This window comes from Microcebus murinus, chromosome 20, assembly GCF_040939455.1.
Source record: "Microcebus murinus isolate Inina chromosome 20, M.murinus_Inina_mat1.0, whole genome shotgun sequence".
NCBI lineage: Eukaryota > Metazoa > Chordata > Mammalia > Primates > Cheirogaleidae > Microcebus > Microcebus murinus.
The window spans coordinates 40644073-40660450 of record NC_134123.1 but is presented as its reverse complement, the minus strand read 5'-3'; the positions used below and the strand labels follow the sequence as shown (position 1 = coordinate 40660450).

Here is a 16378-nt window from a genome sequence, read left to right as displayed (position 1 = left end):
TCCAGGAACCCGGCAGCAGGGCGGCCGCAGCAGTCTCGCGCGGGGCACGTGCCCCCACTGTGCCGCGGGGGCCCAGCCTGGTGTCTTCTCTGAGGCCCTGCGGCTGCCGCTCCCCGCGAGGGGAGAGCCGTGGAGGTGGGGACCGCCTCCTGGTGGGGACGTACACCCAGCTCTCCGCCGCGTCGGATTCCGGGGCTCTCTGTCCTGCCTGCCCGGAGGCCCAGCTGGCCTGCGGGTCCTTAGAGTGGCAGAAACGTCCTCAAGCTGATATTGCCAGTCAGGTGGGTGTCTGCACTTTTGTGCCGGGCACCCCGGGGAGGCCCAGGGGCTGGCTGGACAACGCGGCCTGCTGGGGGTCGGGGGTGCGCTTTGGAGGAGCAACCGATGCCCTTTGGACTTTGCTAGCAGCGTCTGAGGTGTCTCTGAGCCCTGCTCCATGTCGGGGAGAGGAGGAGGAGCAGGAGGAGGAGGAGGAGGAGGAGGAGGTGGCAGGGGCCGTGACCTACAGTCGTGTTCCCGGGGTGGCACGGCATGTGGCTTCTTCCACAGGCTGCTTGGCCTGGGCTCCCTGCACCTGGGCCTTTGGAGGACTGGCCCTGTTCTTGCCGACACTTCCTGCAGGGACCCAGAGCTGGGAGGTTGCATCTCCCAGACCTGGGTCGGGCAGAGCCCCAGCGGGCCATGCCCACAACCTCTCTCAGCACGGGTCCCCCAGAAGGCTTCTTTGGGACCAGGATTCTCTTGCGGGTGACTGTTTAAGGTCTGGCCCCTGGGTGGAGGGGCACCAGGAGTAGAGGAGCAGGAAGGGGAAGGGGGTGGCCAGGCGAGGGGACACTTTGAGGCCAAGTCCAAGCTTCAGCCTGATCCTCCTGGGAACCCCGGGGTGTACATCACACCTCCTGGTTGTCCTGCTCTGAGACCGGGACCCGGGCTTCGCATTTTCACAGCAGCCAGTCGTGGGCTGAGGACACCTGGGGCGTTGGGAACTCCCTGGCTTCTCCTTGGTTTAACATCTGAGCTGCTTGTGAATCGTGCCGCCACACACGCCCGAGTGCAGGTGTCTTCTGCACAGACTGCGGGCCTCGCTCTTCTGAATGCCGCTAGCTCGCCACCCACCCACGGGTGAACCTGGTCAGGGTACTTTCTCTAAGGAGCAGACTCTGACCCCGGCGGGCTACCGGTGTTTTCATTTGCTCCTTTCTTTCTTCCATTTCGGGAAAGGCTTCCTTACTGGGTTTGGAAATCTCCTGTGCCTTTCCTCGCCTATTCTGTCAGCTTTAAATTTCTCTTTCAGTTGCCACCCTCACAGATGTATTAGGAAACTCTTTTCGGAGCATTCATTAGTGAAATGACCCAGATGAAGCTCGAATCCAATAGCTCATCGCCGATTTTTAGCAAGTCCACACCCCGGGGTGGTTGGGGTCCAATCCACCCCGGGCCAGGCCCAGGCCCCTTGGACCGGGCCAGAGAAGGACACAGAGCAGGGTCCGGCCCCCACGGTAGCGGTGCCCGCAGTTCTCCAAGGGCTTGGGGGTTTTCCAGAGGGAGGAGACAGAGGGGATTGATTTCTTCAGAGCCCCCCAAACCACCCCACCCCACCCCACCCCACCCCACCCCACCCCACCCATGGGACACATCCCGAGAGACGCCCCTACACTCGCTCCCCTCCCCCATGCGCTGTGCCCCAGCCCTGGCCCTGGGGAATAGGCGGCAGCCCACGCACAGGGCGGGGGGCACAGCTGAAAGGGTTTGTGGGGGAGGGCGGCCCCTGGCTGGGGGCAAAGGTCGAGCGCCCCGCGCGCGCGTGCGCAGTCAGCAGCGGCGGCGCGCTGGGGGTGGGGGGCGGGTAGGTGAAGGAGGCGAGGCGAGGAGAGGAGGGGGGCTGGAAGGTCTCCACCTTGGCGGGTCCACCCGTGGAGGCCCATCTCGCGCGCGCGCGCACGCGTGTGTGTGTGTGTGTGTGTGTGTGTGTGTGTGTGTGTGTGTGTACAGCCCCCCACGCCGCCCCGCCCCTCTCCCCAGTCCCGCGGAGCCCGCCGGACCCGGCCGGCGAGGGGAAGCGCAGAGAGGCTCGGCTTCTTGAGCGGGGCAGGGGCGCCCTCCACCGTCTCCGGCCAAGCCGGCCTGAACGCGCCCGGTCTCGTCTGATCTCCGAAGCTAAGCAGGGTCGGGCCTGGTTAGTACTTGGATGGGAGACCGCCCGGGAATACCGGGTGCCGTAGGCTTTTGTTTTTTTTGTTTTTTGCCTCTTGTTCTGTCCCCTTTCTGGGAGCGCGGCGGCGGTCCGGGGGATCACCCCCACCCTCAGCGCCCGTCGCGGTGCCTGGCGCCCCAGCCCGCACCGTGGGGCCTCCTCTTGTCCCGAGCCGTGACACCGCCGCCACGCGGCAGCATGCGTGGCATCTGGACTGTCAGGTGTCAGACCAAAGGTCTGGTCTGTGGGAACCGACACGCTGGAGGAAACCTTGAGAGGCTGAGAGGGGAGGGAGTTCCAGGAGAATTCCAGGACGTCATTTTGAGCGAGTATGTGACCAGAACTCGTCCCGTTGCTTTTGGGGTTCTACGGGCTACACGTAGGAATCTTTGGTGGTGGCACTGGATGTTGGGGGATCCGGAGTCACACGCAGACCTGCTCCACAGGCCTCATTTTACTTTTCTTTTCGGATTCATTTTCTGAAAAGGTGTCTCTTATCTCTATGATTACATTTCCTTTTCTCTCTCTCTCCGAGCAGATCATGGGAGTCCACGTATTGAGGTGACATGTATTGCCCGTGCCCCCCTCCCCCCCGTTTTCTGATTCATTTATTTCTCATTTTCTCCCAGCGTATGGTGGGGGTACCAATGTTAAGGTCAGCTGCATCGCCCTGTCCCCGCCTCCCCCCTCGGGTCAGAGCTTCAAGTGCGCCCATGCCCCGGTTGGTGCGCACCCACCCCATTCCTAATGGATGTGCACGCCCATCCCCTCCCCACGCCCGCCCGACACCCACCCGATGAAGGCGATTCCTCTGTGTCCACTTAGGTGTCCATCGGTTCCTACCAATCTGCCGGCGAGCGCGCGCACGTGGCGCTCTTGTGTCCGTTCTTGGGACACTTGGCTTACTGGAACGGGTTCCAGCTCTGGCCGGGAGAACACGAGAGGTGCCCTCTCACCGCTGTTCCTCATAGCTGAACGGCACTCCGTGGTGTCCACGCGCCACATTTCATTAATGCACCCGTGGATCGATGGGCACTCGGGGCGCTTCCACATCTTTGCGATTGTGAATGGCGCCCTAACTGTAACCCTGACCCCTACCCAGCCCAGTCTCCTCTGCCCCAGCCTGAGGCGCTCCTCCCCCGCCAGGCCCGTCACTGTCCTGGTCCCCTGCCTGACCGGCTCCTTCCCGCCCGGCCTGTCACCGTCCTCTGCCCCTGCGTGACACGCTCCTCCCCGCCCGGCCCATCACCTTGGCCCCTGCCTGACTCGCTCCTCCCCACCTCGGGCTCCTCCGTCGCCTGGGCCTTCCAAGGGCTTGGTGTGGACGCTGCTTCCAGGAAGCCCTCCAGGAACCCGGCAGCAGGGCGGCCGCAGCAGTCTCGCGCGGGGCACGTGCCCCCACTGTGCCGCGGGGGCCCAGCCTGGTGTCTTCTCTGAGGCCCTGCGGCTGCCGCTCCCCGCGAGGGGAGAGCCGTGGAGGTGGGGACCGCCTCCTGGTGGGGACGTACACCCAGCTCTCCGCCGCGTCGGATTCCGGGGCTCTCTGTCCTGCCTGCCCGGAGGCCCAGCTGGCCTGCGGGTCCTTAGAGTGGCAGAAACGTCCTCAAGCTGATATTGCCAGTCAGGTGGGTGTCTGCACTTTTGTGCCGGGCACCCCGGGGAGGCCCAGGGGCTGGCTGGACAACGCGGCCTGCTGGGGGTCGGGGGTGCGCTTTGGAGGAGCAACCGATGCCCTTTGGACTTTGCTAGCAGCGTCTGAGGTGTCTCTGAGCCCTGCTCCATGTCGGGGAGAGGAGGAGGAGCAGGAGGAGGAGGAGGAGGAGGAGGAGGTGGCAGGGGCCGTGACCTACAGTCGTGTTCCCGGGGTGGCACGGCATGTGGCTTCTTCCACAGGCTGCTTGGCCTGGGCTCCCTGCACCTGGGCCTTTGGAGGACTGGCCCTGTTCTTGCCGACACTTCCTGCAGGGACCCAGAGCTGGGAGGTTGCATCTCCCAGACCTGGGTCGGGCAGAGCCCCAGCGGGCCATGCCCACAACCTCTCTCAGCACGGGTCCCCCAGAAGGCTTCTTTGGGACCAGGATTCTCTTGCGGGTGACTGTTTAAGGTCTGGCCCCTGGGTGGAGGGGCACCAGGAGTAGAGGAGCAGGAAGGGGAAGGGGGTGGCCAGGCGAGGGGACACTTTGAGGCCAAGTCCAAGCTTCAGCCTGATCCTCCTGGGAACCCCGGGGTGTACATCACACCTCCTGGTTGTCCTGCTCTGAGACCGGGACCCGGGCTTCGCATTTTCACAGCAGCCAGTCGTGGGCTGAGGACACCTGGGGCGTTGGGAACTCCCTGGCTTCTCCTTGGTTTAACATCTGAGCTGCTTGTGAATCGTGCCGCCACACACGCCCGAGTGCAGGTGTCTTCTGCACAGACTGCGGGCCTCGCTCTTCTGAATGCCGCTAGCTCGCCACCCACCCACGGGTGAACCTGGTCAGGGTACTTTCTCTAAGGAGCAGACTCTGACCCCGGCGGGCTACCGGTGTTTTCATTTGCTCCTTTCTTTCTTCCATTTCGGGAAAGGCTTCCTTACTGGGTTTGGAAATCTCCTGTGCCTTTCCTCGCCTATTCTGTCAGCTTTAAATTTCTCTTTCAGTTGCCACCCTCACAGATGTATTAGGAAACTCTTTTCGGAGCATTCATTAGTGAAATGACCCAGATGAAGCTCGAATCCAATAGCTCATCGCCGATTTTTAGCAAGTCCACACCCCGGGGTGGTTGGGGTCCAATCCACCCCGGGCCAGGCCCAGGCCCCTTGGACCGGGCCAGAGAAGGACACAGAGCAGGGTCCGGCCCCCACGGTAGCGGTGCCCGCAGTTCTCCAAGGGCTTGGGGGTTTTCCAGAGGGAGGAGACAGAGGGGATTGATTTCTTCAGAGCCCCCCAAACCACCCCACCCCACCCCACCCCACCCCACCCCACCCCACCCATGGGACACATCCCGAGAGACGCCCCTACACTCGCTCCCCTCCCCCATGCGCTGTGCCCCAGCCCTGGCCCTGGGGAATAGGCGGCAGCCCACGCACAGGGCGGGGGGCACAGCTGAAAGGGTTTGTGGGGGAGGGCGGCCCCTGGCTGGGGGCAAAGGTCGAGCGCCCCGCGCGCGCGTGCGCAGTCAGCAGCGGCGGCGCGCTGGGGGTGGGGGGCGGGTAGGTGAAGGAGGCGAGGCGAGGAGAGGAGGGGGGCTGGAAGGTCTCCACCTTGGCGGGTCCACCCGTGGAGGCCCATCTCGCGCGCGCGCGCACGCGTGTGTGTGTGTGTGTGTGTGTGTGTGTGTGTGTGTGTGTGTGTGTACAGCCCCCCACGCCGCCCCGCCCCTCTCCCCAGTCCCGCGGAGCCCGCCGGACCCGGCCGGCGAGGGGAAGCGCAGAGAGGCTCGGCTTCTTGAGCGGGGCAGGGGCGCCCTCCACCGTCTCCGGCCAAGCCGGCCTGAACGCGCCCGGTCTCGTCTGATCTCCGAAGCTAAGCAGGGTCGGGCCTGGTTAGTACTTGGATGGGAGACCGCCCGGGAATACCGGGTGCCGTAGGCTTTTGTTTTTTTTGTTTTTTGCCTCTTGTTCTGTCCCCTTTCTGGGAGCGCGGCGGCGGTCCGGGGGATCACCCCCACCCTCAGCGCCCGTCGCGGTGCCTGGCGCCCCAGCCCGCACCGTGGGGCCTCCTCTTGTCCCGAGCCGTGACACCGCCGCCACGCGGCAGCATGCGTGGCATCTGGACTGTCAGGTGTCAGACCAAAGGTCTGGTCTGTGGGAACCGACACGCTGGAGGAAACCTTGAGAGGCTGAGAGGGGAGGGAGTTCCAGGAGAATTCCAGGACGTCATTTTGAGCGAGTATGTGACCAGAACTCGTCCCGTTGCTTTTGGGGTTCTACGGGCTACACGTAGGAATCTTTGGTGGTGGCACTGGATGTTGGGGGATCCGGAGTCACACGCAGACCTGCTCCACAGGCCTCATTTTACTTTTCTTTTCGGATTCATTTTCTGAAAAGGTGTCTCTTATCTCTATGATTACATTTCCTTTTCTCTCTCTCTCCGAGCAGATCATGGGAGTCCACGTATTGAGGTGACATGTATTGCCCGTGCCCCCCTCCCCCCCGTTTTCTGATTCATTTATTTCTCATTTTCTCCCAGCGTATGGTGGGGGTACCAATGTTAAGGTCAGCTGCATCGCCCTGTCCCCGCCTCCCCCCTCGGGTCAGAGCTTCAAGTGCGCCCATGCCCCGGTTGGTGCGCACCCACCCCATTCCTAATGGATGTGCACGCCCATCCCCTCCCCACGCCCGCCCGACACCCACCCGATGAAGGCGATTCCTCTGTGTCCACTTAGGTGTCCATCGGTTCCTACCAATCTGCCGGCGAGCGCGCGCACGTGGCGCTCTTGTGTCCGTTCTTGGGACACTTGGCTTACTGGAACGGGTTCCAGCTCTGGCCGGGAGAACACGAGAGGTGCCCTCTCACCGCTGTTCCTCATAGCTGAACGGCACTCCGTGGTGTCCACGCGCCACATTTCATTAATGCACCCGTGGATCGATGGGCACTCGGGGCGCTTCCACATCTTTGCGATTGTGAATGGCGCCCTAACTGTAACCCTGACCCCTACCCAGCCCAGTCTCCTCTGCCCCAGCCTGAGGCGCTCCTCCCCCGCCAGGCCCGTCACTGTCCTGGTCCCCTGCCTGACCGGCTCCTTCCCGCCCGGCCTGTCACCGTCCTCTGCCCCTGCGTGACACGCTCCTCCCCGCCCGGCCCATCACCTTGGCCCCTGCCTGACTCGCTCCTCCCCACCTCGGGCTCCTCCGTCGCCTGGGCCTTCCAAGGGCTTGGTGTGGACGCTGCTTCCAGGAAGCCCTCCAGGAACCCGGCAGCAGGGCGGCCGCAGCAGTCTCGCGCGGGGCACGTGCCCCCACTGTGCCGCGGGGGCCCAGCCTGGTGTCTTCTCTGAGGCCCTGCGGCTGCCGCTCCCCGCGAGGGGAGAGCCGTGGAGGTGGGGACCGCCTCCTGGTGGGGACGTACACCCAGCTCTCCGCCGCGTCGGATTCCGGGGCTCTCTGTCCTGCCTGCCCGGAGGCCCAGCTGGCCTGCGGGTCCTTAGAGTGGCAGAAACGTCCTCAAGCTGATATTGCCAGTCAGGTGGGTGTCTGCACTTTTGTGCCGGGCACCCCGGGGAGGCCCAGGGGCTGGCTGGACAACGCGGCCTGCTGGGGGTCGGGGGTGCGCTTTGGAGGAGCAACCGATGCCCTTTGGACTTTGCTAGCAGCGTCTGAGGTGTCTCTGAGCCCTGCTCCATGTCGGGGAGAGGAGGAGGAGCAGGAGGAGGAGGAGGAGGAGGAGGAGGTGGCAGGGGCCGTGACCTACAGTCGTGTTCCCGGGGTGGCACGGCATGTGGCTTCTTCCACAGGCTGCTTGGCCTGGGCTCCCTGCACCTGGGCCTTTGGAGGACTGGCCCTGTTCTTGCCGACACTTCCTGCAGGGACCCAGAGCTGGGAGGTTGCATCTCCCAGACCTGGGTCGGGCAGAGCCCCAGCGGGCCATGCCCACAACCTCTCTCAGCACGGGTCCCCCAGAAGGCTTCTTTGGGACCAGGATTCTCTTGCGGGTGACTGTTTAAGGTCTGGCCCCTGGGTGGAGGGGCACCAGGAGTAGAGGAGCAGGAAGGGGAAGGGGGTGGCCAGGCGAGGGGACACTTTGAGGCCAAGTCCAAGCTTCAGCCTGATCCTCCTGGGAACCCCGGGGTGTACATCACACCTCCTGGTTGTCCTGCTCTGAGACCGGGACCCGGGCTTCGCATTTTCACAGCAGCCAGTCGTGGGCTGAGGACACCTGGGGCGTTGGGAACTCCCTGGCTTCTCCTTGGTTTAACATCTGAGCTGCTTGTGAATCGTGCCGCCACACACGCCCGAGTGCAGGTGTCTTCTGCACAGACTGCGGGCCTCGCTCTTCTGAATGCCGCTAGCTCGCCACCCACCCACGGGTGAACCTGGTCAGGGTACTTTCTCTAAGGAGCAGACTCTGACCCCGGCGGGCTACCGGTGTTTTCATTTGCTCCTTTCTTTCTTCCATTTCGGGAAAGGCTTCCTTACTGGGTTTGGAAATCTCCTGTGCCTTTCCTCGCCTATTCTGTCAGCTTTAAATTTCTCTTTCAGTTGCCACCCTCACAGATGTATTAGGAAACTCTTTTCGGAGCATTCATTAGTGAAATGACCCAGATGAAGCTCGAATCCAATAGCTCATCGCCGATTTTTAGCAAGTCCACACCCCGGGGTGGTTGGGGTCCAATCCACCCCGGGCCAGGCCCAGGCCCCTTGGACCGGGCCAGAGAAGGACACAGAGCAGGGTCCGGCCCCCACGGTAGCGGTGCCCGCAGTTCTCCAAGGGCTTGGGGGTTTTCCAGAGGGAGGAGACAGAGGGGATTGATTTCTTCAGAGCCCCCCAAACCACCCCACCCCACCCCACCCCACCCCACCCCACCCCACCCATGGGACACATCCCGAGAGACGCCCCTACACTCGCTCCCCTCCCCCATGCGCTGTGCCCCAGCCCTGGCCCTGGGGAATAGGCGGCAGCCCACGCACAGGGCGGGGGGCACAGCTGAAAGGGTTTGTGGGGGAGGGCGGCCCCTGGCTGGGGGCAAAGGTCGAGCGCCCCGCGCGCGCGTGCGCAGTCAGCAGCGGCGGCGCGCTGGGGGTGGGGGGCGGGTAGGTGAAGGAGGCGAGGCGAGGAGAGGAGGGGGGCTGGAAGGTCTCCACCTTGGCGGGTCCACCCGTGGAGGCCCATCTCGCGCGCGCGCGCACGCGTGTGTGTGTGTGTGTGTGTGGACAGCCCCCCACGCCGCCCCGCCCCTCTCCCCAGTCCCGCGGAGCCCGCCGGACCCGGCCGGCGAGGGGAAGCGCAGAGAGGCTCGGCTTCTTGAGCGGGGCAGGGGCGCCCTCCACCGTCTCCGGCCAAGCCGGCCTGAACGCGCCCGGTCTCGTCTGATCTCCGAAGCTAAGCAGGGTCGGGCCTGGTTAGTACTTGGATGGGAGACCGCCCGGGAATACCGGGTGCCGTAGGCTTTTGTTTTTTTTGTTTTTTGCCTCTTGTTCTGTCCCCTTTCTGGGAGCGCGGCGGCGGTCCGGGGGATCACCCCCACCCTCAGCGCCCGTCGCGGTGCCTGGCGCCCCAGCCCGCACCGTGGGGCCTCCTCTTGTCCCGAGCCGTGACACCGCCGCCACGCGGCAGCATGCGTGGCATCTGGACTGTCAGGTGTCAGACCAAAGGTCTGGTCTGTGGGAACCGACACGCTGGAGGAAACCTTGAGAGGCTGAGAGGGGAGGGAGTTCCAGGAGAATTCCAGGACGTCATTTTGAGCGAGTATGTGACCAGAACTCGTCCCGTTGCTTTTGGGGTTCTACGGGCTACACGTAGGAATCTTTGGTGGTGGCACTGGATGTTGGGGGATCCGGAGTCACACGCAGACCTGCTCCACAGGCCTCATTTTACTTTTCTTTTCGGATTCATTTTCTGAAAAGGTGTCTCTTATCTCTATGATTACATTTCCTTTTCTCTCTCTCTCCGAGCAGATCATGGGAGTCCACGTATTGAGGTGACATGTATTGCCCGTGCCCCCCTCCCCCCCGTTTTCTGATTCATTTATTTCTCATTTTCTCCCAGCGTATGGTGGGGGTACCAATGTTAAGGTCAGCTGCATCGCCCTGTCCCCGCCTCCCCCCTCGGGTCAGAGCTTCAAGTGCGCCCATGCCCCGGTTGGTGCGCACCCACCCCATTCCTAATGGATGTGCACGCCCATCCCCTCCCCACGCCCGCCCGACACCCACCCGATGAAGGCGATTCCTCTGTGTCCACTTAGGTGTCCATCGGTTCCTACCAATCTGCCGGCGAGCGCGCGCACGTGGCGCTCTTGTGTCCGTTCTTGGGACACTTGGCTTACTGGAACGGGTTCCAGCTCTGGCCGGGAGAACACGAGAGGTGCCCTCTCACCGCTGTTCCTCATAGCTGAACGGCACTCCGTGGTGTCCACGCGCCACATTTCATTAATGCACCCGTGGATCGATGGGCACTCGGGGCGCTTCCACATCTTTGCGATTGTGAATGGCGCCCTAACTGTAACCCTGACCCCTACCCAGCCCAGTCTCCTCTGCCCCAGCCTGAGGCGCTCCTCCCCCGCCAGGCCCGTCACTGTCCTGGTCCCCTGCCTGACCGGCTCCTTCCCGCCCGGCCTGTCACCGTCCTCTGCCCCTGCGTGACACGCTCCTCCCCGCCCGGCCCATCACCTTGGCCCCTGCCTGACTCGCTCCTCCCCACCTCGGGCTCCTCCGTCGCCTGGGCCTTCCAAGGGCTTGGTGTGGACGCTGCTTCCAGGAAGCCCTCCAGGAACCCGGCAGCAGGGCGGCCGCAGCAGTCTCGCGCGGGGCACGTGCCCCCACTGTGCCGCGGGGGCCCAGCCTGGTGTCTTCTCTGAGGCCCTGCGGCTGCCGCTCCCCGCGAGGGGAGAGCCGTGGAGGTGGGGACCGCCTCCTGGTGGGGACGTACACCCAGCTCTCCGCCGCGTCGGATTCCGGGGCTCTCTGTCCTGCCTGCCCGGAGGCCCAGCTGGCCTGCGGGTCCTTAGAGTGGCAGAAACGTCCTCAAGCTGATATTGCCAGTCAGGTGGGTGTCTGCACTTTTGTGCCGGGCACCCCGGGGAGGCCCAGGGGCTGGCTGGACAACGCGGCCTGCTGGGGGTCGGGGGTGCGCTTTGGAGGAGCAACCGATGCCCTTTGGACTTTGCTAGCAGCGTCTGAGGTGTCTCTGAGCCCTGCTCCATGTCGGGGAGAGGAGGAGGAGCAGGAGGAGGAGGAGGAGGAGGAGGAGGTGGCAGGGGCCGTGACCTACAGTCGTGTTCCCGGGGTGGCACGGCATGTGGCTTCTTCCACAGGCTGCTTGGCCTGGGCTCCCTGCACCTGGGCCTTTGGAGGACTGGCCCTGTTCTTGCCGACACTTCCTGCAGGGACCCAGAGCTGGGAGGTTGCATCTCCCAGACCTGGGTCGGGCAGAGCCCCAGCGGGCCATGCCCACAACCTCTCTCAGCACGGGTCCCCCAGAAGGCTTCTTTGGGACCAGGATTCTCTTGCGGGTGACTGTTTAAGGTCTGGCCCCTGGGTGGAGGGGCACCAGGAGTAGAGGAGCAGGAAGGGGAAGGGGGTGGCCAGGCGAGGGGACACTTTGAGGCCAAGTCCAAGCTTCAGCCTGATCCTCCTGGGAACCCCGGGGTGTACATCACACCTCCTGGTTGTCCTGCTCTGAGACCGGGACCCGGGCTTCGCATTTTCACAGCAGCCAGTCGTGGGCTGAGGACACCTGGGGCGTTGGGAACTCCCTGGCTTCTCCTTGGTTTAACATCTGAGCTGCTTGTGAATCGAGCCGCCACACACGCCCGAGTGCAGGTGTCTTCTGCACAGACTGTGGGCCTCGCTCTTCTGAATGCCGCTAGCTCGCCACCCACCCACGGGTGAACCTGGTCAGGGTACTTTCTCTAATGAGCAGACTCTGACCCCGGCGGGCTACCGGTGTTTTCATTTGCTCCTTTCTTTCTTCCATTTCGGGAAAGGCTTCCTTACTGGGTTTGGAAATCTCCTGTGCCTTTCCTCGCCTATTCTGTCAGCTTTAAATTTCTCTTTCAGTTGCCACCCTCACAGATGTATTAGGAAACTCTTTTCGGTGCATTCATTAGTGAAATGACCCAGATGAAGCTCGAATCCAATAGCTCATCGCCGATTTTTAGCAAGTCCACACCCCGGGGTGGTTGGGGTCCAATCCACCCCGGGCCAGGCCCAGGCCCCTTGGACCGGGCCAGAGAAGGACACAGAGCAGGGTCCGGCCCCCACGGTAGCGGTGCCCGCAGTTCTCCAAGGGCTTGGGGGTTTTCCAGAGGGAGGAGACAGAGGGGATTGATTTCTTCAGAGCCCCCCAAACCACCCCACCCCACCCCACCCCACCCCACCCCACCCCACCCATGGGACACATCCCGAGAGACGCCCCTACACTCGCTCCCCTCCCCCATGCGCTGTGCCCCAGCCCTGGCCCTGGGGAATAGGCGGCAGCCCACGCACAGGGCGGGGGGCACAGCTGAAAGGGTTTGTGGGGGAGGGCGGCCCCTGGCTGGGGGCAAAGGTCGAGCGCCCCGCGCGCGCGTGCGCAGTCAGCAGCGGCGGCGCGCTGGGGGTGGGGGGCGGGTAGGTGAAGGAGGCGAGGCGAGGAGAGGAGGGGGGCTGGAAGGTCTCCACCTTGGCGGGTCCACCCGTGGAGGCCCATCTCGCGCGCGCGCGCACGCGTGTGTGTGTGTGTGTGTGTGGACAGCCCCCCACGCCGCCCCGCCCCTCTCCCCAGTCCCGCGGAGCCCGCCGGACCCGGCCGGCGAGGGGAAGCGCAGAGAGGCTCGGCTTCTTGAGCGGGGCAGGGGCGCCCTCCACCGTCTCCGGCCAAGCCGGCCTGAACGCGCCCGGTCTCGTCTGATCTCCGAAGCTAAGCAGGGTCGGGCCTGGTTAGTACTTGGATGGGAGACCGCCCGGGAATACCGGGTGCCGTAGGCTTTTGTTTTTTTTGTTTTTTGCCTCTTGTTCTGTCCCCTTTCTGGGAGCGCGGCGGCGGTCCGGGGGATCACCCCCACCCTCAGCGCCCGTCGCGGTGCCTGGCGCCCCAGCCCGCACCGTGGGGCCTCCTCTTGTCCCGAGCCGTGACACCGCCGCCACGCGGCAGCATGCGTGGCATCTGGACTGTCAGGTGTCAGACCAAAGGTCTGGTCTGTGGGAACCGACACGCTGGAGGAAACCTTGAGAGGCTGAGAGGGGAGGGAGTTCCAGGAGAATTCCAGGACGTCATTTTGAGCGAGTATGTGACCAGAACTCGTCCCGTTGCTTTTGGGGTTCTACGGGCTACACGTAGGAATCTTTGGTGGTGGCACTGGATGTTGGGGGATCCGGAGTCACACGCAGACCTGCTCCACAGGCCTCATTTTACTTTTCTTTTCGGATTCATTTTCTGAAAAGGTGTCTCTTATCTCTATGATTACATTTCCTTTTCTCTCTCTCTCCGAGCAGATCATGGGAGTCCACGTATTGAGGTGACATGTATTGCCCGTGCCCCCCTCCCCCCCGTTTTCTGATTCATTTATTTCTCATTTTCTCCCAGCGTATGGTGGGGGTACCAATGTTAAGGTCAGCTGCATCGCCCTGTCCCCGCCTCCCCCCTCGGGTCAGAGCTTCAAGTGCGCCCATGCCCCGGTTGGTGCGCACCCACCCCATTCCTAATGGATGTGCACGCCCATCCCCTCCCCACGCCCGCCCGACACCCACCCGATGAAGGCGATTCCTCTGTGTCCACTTAGGTGTCCATCGGTTCCTACCAATCTGCCGGCGAGCGCGCGCACGTGGCGCTCTTGTGTCCGTTCTTGGGACACTTGGCTTACTGGAACGGGTTCCAGCTCTGGCCGGGAGAACACGAGAGGTGCCCTCTCACCGCTGTTCCTCATAGCTGAACGGCACTCCGTGGTGTCCACGCGCCACATTTCATTAATGCACCCGTGGATCGATGGGCACTCGGGGCGCTTCCACATCTTTGCGATTGTGAATGGCGCCCTAACTGTAACCCTGACCCCTACCCAGCCCAGTCTCCTCTGCCCCAGCCTGAGGCGCTCCTCCCCCGCCAGGCCCGTCACTGTCCTGGTCCCCTGCCTGACCGGCTCCTTCCCGCCCGGCCTGTCACCGTCCTCTGCCCCTGCGTGACACGCTCCTCCCCGCCCGGCCCATCACCTTGGCCCCTGCCTGACTCGCTCCTCCCCACCTCGGGCTCCTCCGTCGCCTGGGCCTTCCAAGGGCTTGGTGTGGACGCTGCTTCCAGGAAGCCCTCCAGGAACCCGGCAGCAGGGCGGCCGCAGCAGTCTCGCGCGGGGCACGTGCCCCCACTGTGCCGCGGGGGCCCAGCCTGGTGTCTTCTCTGAGGCCCTGCGGCTGCCGCTCCCCGCGAGGGGAGAGCCGTGGAGGTGGGGACCGCCTCCTGGTGGGGACGTACACCCAGCTCTCCGCCGCGTCGGATTCCGGGGCTCTCTGTCCTGCCTGCCCGGAGGCCCAGCTGGCCTGCGGGTCCTTAGAGTGGCAGAAACGTCCTCAAGCTGATATTGCCAGTCAGGTGGGTGTCTGCACTTTTGTGCCGGGCACCCCGGGGAGGCCCAGGGGCTGGCTGGACAACGCGGCCTGCTGGGGGTCGGGGGTGCGCTTTGGAGGAGCAACCGATGCCCTTTGGACTTTGCTAGCAGCGTCTGAGGTGTCTCTGAGCCCTGCTCCATGTCGGGGAGAGGAGGAGGAGCAGGAGGAGGAGGAGGAGGAGGAGGAGGTGGCAGGGGCCGTGACCTACAGTCGTGTTCCCGGGGTGGCACGGCATGTGGCTTCTTCCACAGGCTGCTTGGCCTGGGCTCCCTGCACCTGGGCCTTTGGAGGACTGGCCCTGTTCTTGCCGACACTTCCTGCAGGGACCCAGAGCTGGGAGGTTGCATCTCCCAGACCTGGGTCGGGCAGAGCCCCAGCGGGCCATGCCCACAACCTCTCTCAGCACGGGTCCCCCAGAAGGCTTCTTTGGGACCAGGATTCTCTTGCGGGTGACTGTTTAAGGTCTGGCCCCTGGGTGGAGGGGCACCAGGAGTAGAGGAGCAGGAAGGGGAAGGGGGTGGCCAGGCGAGGGGACACTTTGAGGCCAAGTCCAAGCTTCAGCCTGATCCTCCTGGGAACCCCGGGGTGTACATCACACCTCCTGGTTGTCCTGCTCTGAGACCGGGACCCGGGCTTCGCATTTTCACAGCAGCCAGTCGTGGGCTGAGGACACCTGGGGCGTTGGGAACTCCCTGGCTTCTCCTTGGTTTAACATCTGAGCTGCTTGTGAATCGAGCCGCCACACACGCCCGAGTGCAGGTGTCTTCTGCACAGACTGTGGGCCTCGCTCTTCTGAATGCCGCTAGCTCGCCACCCACCCACGGGTGAACCTGGTCAGGGTACTTTCTCTAATGAGCAGACTCTGACCCCGGCGGGCTACCGGTGTTTTCATTTGCTCCTTTCTTTCTTCCATTTCGGGAAAGGCTTCCTTACTGGGTTTGGAAATCTCCTGTGCCTTTCCTCGCCTATTCTGTCAGCTTTAAATTTCTCTTTCAGTTGCCACCCTCACAGATGTATTAGGAAACTCTTTTCGGTGCATTCATTAGTGAAATGACCCAGATGAAGCTCGAATCCAATAGCTAATCGCCGATTTTTAGCAAGTCCACACCCCGGGGTGGTTGGGGTCCAATCCACCCCGGGCCAGGCCCAGGCCCCTTGGACCGGGCCAGAGAAGGACACAGAGCAGGGTCCGGCCCCCACGGTAGCGGTGCCCGCAGTTCTCCAAGGGCTTGGGGGTTTTCCAGAGGGAGGAGACAGAGGGGATTGATTTCTTCAGAGCCCCCCAAACCACCCCACCCCACCCCACCCCACCCCACCCCACCCCACCCATGGGACACATCCCGAGAGACGCCCCTACACTCGCTCCCCTCCCCCATGCGCTGTGCCCCAGCCCTGGCCCTGGGGAATAGGCGGCAGCCCACGCACAGGGCGGGGGGCACAGCTGAAAGGGTTTGTGGGGGAGGGCGGCCCCTGGCTGGGGGCAAAGGTCGAGCGCCCCGCGCGCGCGTGCGCAGTCAGCAGCGGCGGCGCGCTGGGGGTGGGGGGCGGGTAGGTGAAGGAGGCGAGGCGAGGAGAGGAGGGGGGCTGGAAGGTCTCCACCTTGGCGGGTCCACCCGTGGAGGCCCATCTCGCGCGCGCGCGCACGCGTGTGTGTGTGTGTGTGTGTGGACAGCCCCCCACGCCGCCCCGCCCCTCTCCCCAGTCCCGCGGAGCCCGCCGGACCCGGCCGGCGAGGGGAAGCGCAGAGAGGCTCGGCTTCTTGAGCGGGGCAGGGGCGCCCTCCACCGTCTCCGGCCAAGCCGGCCTGAACGCGCCCGGTCTCGTCTGATCTCCGAAGCTAAGCAGGGTCGGGCCTGGTTAGTACTTGGATGGGAGACCGCCCGGGAATACCGGGTGCCGTAGGCTTTTGTTTTTTTTGTTTTTTGCCTCTTGTTCTGTCCCCTTTCTGGGAGCGCGGCGGCGGTCCGGGG

The 16378-nt window shown here is 63.9% G+C and overlaps 5 pseudogenes; all 5 read left to right on the top strand.

Annotated features, from left to right (window-relative positions):
• The first annotated feature begins 2106 nt into the window (after nucleotides 1–2106).
• On the top strand, nucleotides 2107–2225 carry LOC142862757 (uncharacterized; annotated as a pseudogene).
• Nucleotides 2226–5646: 3421 nt separating this feature from the next.
• LOC142862755 (uncharacterized) lies at nucleotides 5647–5765 on the top strand (annotated as a pseudogene).
• A 3397-nt stretch (nucleotides 5766–9162) lies between these two features.
• Nucleotides 9163–9281, top strand: LOC142862754 (uncharacterized; annotated as a pseudogene).
• A 3397-nt stretch (nucleotides 9282–12678) lies between these two features.
• LOC142862753 (uncharacterized) lies at nucleotides 12679–12797 on the top strand (annotated as a pseudogene).
• Nucleotides 12798–16194: 3397 nt separating this feature from the next.
• Nucleotides 16195–16313, top strand: LOC142862752 (uncharacterized; annotated as a pseudogene).
• The last annotated feature ends 65 nt before the right edge of the window (nucleotides 16314–16378 follow it).